Here is a 5,181-nt window from a genome sequence, read left to right as displayed (position 1 = left end):
TGCGGGGACCGCGAGGTGGGGTGATGCCTCCTACATCACGCCAACCCATCATGTCTGGCAGAGCAGATCTCATAGGATAGAGATCGCGCATATCCGAATATCCAGCTTGCACCGCCGGTGCAAACCGAGTCAATGTGGCCCAATGGTCAGCACGGGTATTGAAGAGCTCTAACCTCAAGGCCCGATTTTCATGGTCCTTATCCTCGAGCATCTCGGCAGTGGTGCGTGTCCGTGAATCCTCCTGGGTGGGGTCAGCATAGATAGCCTGGAGATACCCTTGTGCTCCCGGAAGTGATCCTGGCATATACCGGAAATCAGAGTCCCGAAATAGGCCGGACCTGACTCGCATGATGGTCATCATAGAGTAGGCGGCGTCCTGCACAGCCATCTCAATAGTAACCCCGAGTCCATAGGAGCAGTGAAGGGGCTCGGTAGACCCAGGATAAGATGGAAATATCCTGACAGTGCAGAGATACTGGCTTTGATTAAAGTCTCGGAATTGCTCTTCGACTGTGTACTCAGGATACCAACGGTATCCAGCCTCAGTCATTACCCTGACCAACATGGCGGTATGACCGGGTACATCTAGGCATCGAGTCAGGCGAACCACTTGATTGAGGTCGCGAGTGGCCATCTGAAAACACAATCATAATGCAAAGGCATTAGAATTTCTAGCAAAATTTCGGCAGCATAACAGCTGTAAATGCTCAAGAAGGATTTGAGACATTTGACAAAGGATTTCATACACACTCAACATCATCATATCAAGTTCTGAGTCCATCCTAGCAACATAATGTGATAGTAGAATTGAACTAGGCTTGTATCCATCAAACCTATAAGGTACTACTGATTAGTAACACGTGATCCTGATAAAGAGAATAGATCCTAATCCTTAACCCCCGGTGGAAGAATAGACTGACTCAGATCAGAATGTCATAAGATAAAGGAGTAAAAAGAGCCTTACGTTCCACCCACAAACAATTCCCCTACATATAACTAAAGAATTTCTAGACTCAACATCGACCAGTTCGGCTTGGAGAACCTACAGGCAGTCCGGCTCTGATGCCAACGCTATCAGGACCCCGACTCGATGTCACATCGATGTAGCCGGTAACACCTCATATCACTTTGCGGCCTCACGCACGGTATCCCCACGGGTGTCGCCTTACCTTTGCCCGGGACCGTTTGCGCCTTTTGGCTCACGTATATGATAGTGTCGCTAGCATCCATATGATAAGGAGCCCGGGCTGACATGACTAGTCGTAAACCCAAAGTGGCACAGACTTACAGGGACAGGCATCCATGACCCAGCTTCGAACGTGTCGGTCATCAGCAAGTGGGTCCGGGCTGTAGCACTGGGCTAGCAGGGCTCCGGTAAACCGGGCTGTAGCGGGCTAACAGGACTCCGGTACTCAATGCGTGACATTTCCCCGAAGAGACAGACACCGGAACGAAGAAGGACACATGCCGGCCAGCCTAAGTGCTCCAGAGCAGTAGCAAGCTACCATGGCTCAGCGGTAACACTAGGAGACATTTCCCGGTAAGAGAGGCTACTAAAGATAAACAACTAGATAGTCAGATCCCACACATACCAAGCATTTCAATCATACACACAATATGCTCGATATGTGCAAATACAACAAGGCATCACAACATGACTCTACGACACAAGTACTTTATTTAAGGCTCAGAGAGCCATACATAACATACACAAACGTACGTGTCACACGACCCAGCATTCAAGTCATACAGTCATACAAACCAGCAGCGGAAGTAACTTGTCTGAGTACAGACAACTAGAAAAATAAAAGAGGCTTGGAAAGCCTAGCTATACTACGTGGTCCTTCACAAGCTCAGGATCACCACCTGGGCCTTAGCCCACTCATTGATGTCAACGTCTACGTAGAACCCATCAGAAGGGGTTGCAGCGTCTTCTGTAAAAATGTAAATTATAGCAACATGAGTACAAAGGTACTCAGCAAGACTTACATCAGATCCTACATACATGCATATTATCAAGAAGGGTTGGTGGAGTTATTGCAGCAAGCCAGCTTTGACTCTTGGCTAGGCTAACCTACGAGACTCCAACTTGAAATGGTTTTGCGTACACGAGTCCACTACTCACCAATTCAATACACTACCGAGGATCCACCTCCGTCTTCCTACGGAAGAGCCATCCTCGGCACTCACACTTATCTTGAGGCTTTTAGTAGTTTCCATTTACTTGTCTATGAATTGTATAGGCAACCAAGTAGTCCTTTACCGCGGACGCGGCTATTCGAATAGATCATGATAACCCTGCAGGGGTGTACTTCTTCATACATGTTTCCACCACTTAGCGTCTGCACACGACATGTGCTCGGCAGACTTCAAGCGAAAGCCGACGTGGGTGTAGACCATGACCTACCTAAACACCTAAGTCTCTAGTCCAGGTTTATCGCCTATCCAGGTTCCATCCGCAGGGAGTCCGACCGAGGTTTCCCATACGGCCCCGAACGATGTGAACAGGGTTCCCGAGATACCTAACGGGTATTCGGTACACCGTGCCACGTACCTACCGCATCACAGCCCACCCCTACGGTCAGCGCTGTCCACGGCCTCCAGTAGGCTACAAACACCAGAAACTACGTGCAACTCCTGGACAGAGAGCTAGGGTGAATAAGAAGTCGAGCAGGGTCATATTTCAGGGCCCAATGCATGGTAGTAGCTGTATCTTAAATCACACATACAGATCTCAGTGCTTAAGGTCGGCTTCAATGAAACAACCCACCATGTACTCCTACATGGCCTCTCATCGATATCTTTACCAAATCGTGTTCACCACACCACTCTCATTACCGACATAATCATTTCACTCTAGCCATCACCCAGATGAACCAGACCTGACACGACTCTAAGCATAGCAGGCATAGCAAGGTAGGAACAACACATACATATGGCTCAATCAACTCCTACACATGCTAGTGGGTTTCATCTAGTTACTGTGGCAATGACAGGTCATGCAGAGGAAATGGGCTCAACTACCGTAGCACACAGCAGTTTGAAACGCATTGTCTTAATGCAGTAAAAGAGAGCAGGAGCGAGAACATGGGATTGTATCGATATGATCAAATGGTTGGTTGCTTGCCTGATGGTTCGATGCACTGATACGGTTCTTCGTTAGGGTAATCACGGTACTCCTCGGGGGCAGAACCTGCCGCAAAGAACACCGGTACACAACCATCACCAAACAATGTGCAACAATATGATGCATGCATGAAACATAGCAATATGAGTGTGTTGGGCTAATGCAACTAAGACCAGAAGGGTTTGAACCAATTTGAATCAAAGATTCAAATTCCAAACTCAAACATGGCCTTTTAAAGTGTTTTTCCTTGTTCTGTATTAAACATCAGGTTAACTTGTTTAATCATGCATGAAAATAGTACAGATGGATAGATTGGATTTTTCTGATCATTTTTCATATATAATTTGTCTGATTTGGAGTTACAGAATAAAAGTTATGAATTTTTGAAGTTTAAACTTTATTCTGGAATTTCCTATATTAGATTAATTCCAGAAAATCAATTATTGCGTCAGCCTGACGTCAGTGTGACGTCAGCAGGTCAACGGAACACGTCCGGGTCAAACCTGACAGTGGGTCCCGCGTGTCAGTGTGATTAGATTAATTAAAGTTTAATTAAGACTAAACCTGTTTAATTAACAGGGCTGGGCCCCACCTGTCATTGACTCAGGGGAGTCAACCAGGGCCCACCCGTGGTCAAACCCGGGTCGGCTGCACCGGCGTTTAGCCGCCGGCGAGCCCAACGCGGCGGCGGAAGTGGTTTTGGCTGTTTCGGCCACCAAATGGGTCGCGGAGACCACCGGAGTGGAGCTGAGGACGAGCCGCAGCTCTTGGTGGAGTCCGTTGGGGTCGGGGTGGCCGGAGTTGGCGCCGGCGACGACTTTGGCGGCCACCGGGGTTCGGCCGAAGACGAACTTGACGCTAGAGGGGTCGGTGAGGCTCGGGAAGTGGCTAGCTAGATGCTAAGTGACACGGTGAGCATGACGGACACCGTGGAGTGGCCGGAGGATGACCGGGAGCACGTCGGCGATGAGCTCCACGGTGGTGGGTGCGGTTGAGCTCCGGGAGGTCGCTACACAGCTCGGGAGCAAGAAAAGGAGGGGGGAAGATGGCTAAGCTCACAGTGAGTGCGACGAAGCCCTTGGTGTGGCCGGAGATGGACCGGAGCGACGACGGCGTTGAAGGGGATCTCCGGCGACGGTGGTTCGGGCGAGGTCGTTGCGGTGGACTCGGGCGTTGTGAGCGCTCGGGGCTCGGCTGCTCGATGAAGTGGACAGCGGCGGAGCTCCTGGACACGATGAGAGGACGCACGGGCGGCGGGGAGCACGGCTACGACGAAGGCACGGCGATGGTGGCGTCGGCCATGGCGGGGGAGCGCGAGGGGGAGGAGCTGGAGAGGAGAGGGGGTGTCTGGGGGGTTCGGGGGAGCGAGAGAGGCTGATCCACGACGTCACCGGGCGCGAGGAGCGGCGAGGCGGCGAGCAGGTGCGTGGCGCGCGCTGCGGTCGCCGTCGGGCACCTGCCTGCCTGCCTGGCCGGCAAGCAGCTCGCTGGAGCGGCGCTGGGCTGGGCCGGCAGGTGGGCCGGGTGCTGGGCGCCAGGTAAGTTTTTTCCATTTCTTTCTGTTTTCTGTTTTTTTAATACTTCTGCAATTTTGTTGAATTAAATAAAATACTTAGGCAACTCCTAAAATCACCAAACTACTCCTGGTCCATAGTTGGATTATTTCCAACATGAAACATTTTAGTTTGGAGATATTTGAGCATTTAAATATTTTATATAATTTTAAATGCCCAAATTCAAATATTTATGATTTAATTCAAAAACCCTAAGATGGCCTAGGAAAATGTGCATCACTTTTGGCAGAGGTTCTGAACCAAGACAAAAATGATGGGCATTTTAGAAGGGCATTTCAGGTTCATTGAAAAAGTTTTTAGTAAACCCTAATTGGTTTCAGAGGGGACTGGGGGTTCTGTCATCCCCATTTCAGGTTTCTGATGAAAGAATAAACATGATGCAACACTCTAATGCATAAACTAGCTAGGATGTGACAACTCACCCCCACTCAAAAGAATCTCGTCTCGAGATTTGGGTTCCTCCGGAAAGAAGGCGGGATA

The sequence above is a fragment of the Triticum aestivum genome, chromosome 1A (genome assembly GCF_018294505.1).
Source record: "Triticum aestivum cultivar Chinese Spring chromosome 1A, IWGSC CS RefSeq v2.1, whole genome shotgun sequence".
In the NCBI taxonomy this organism is placed as follows: domain Eukaryota; kingdom Viridiplantae; phylum Streptophyta; class Magnoliopsida; order Poales; family Poaceae; genus Triticum; species Triticum aestivum.
Note: the sequence above shows the minus strand (reverse complement) of the source record.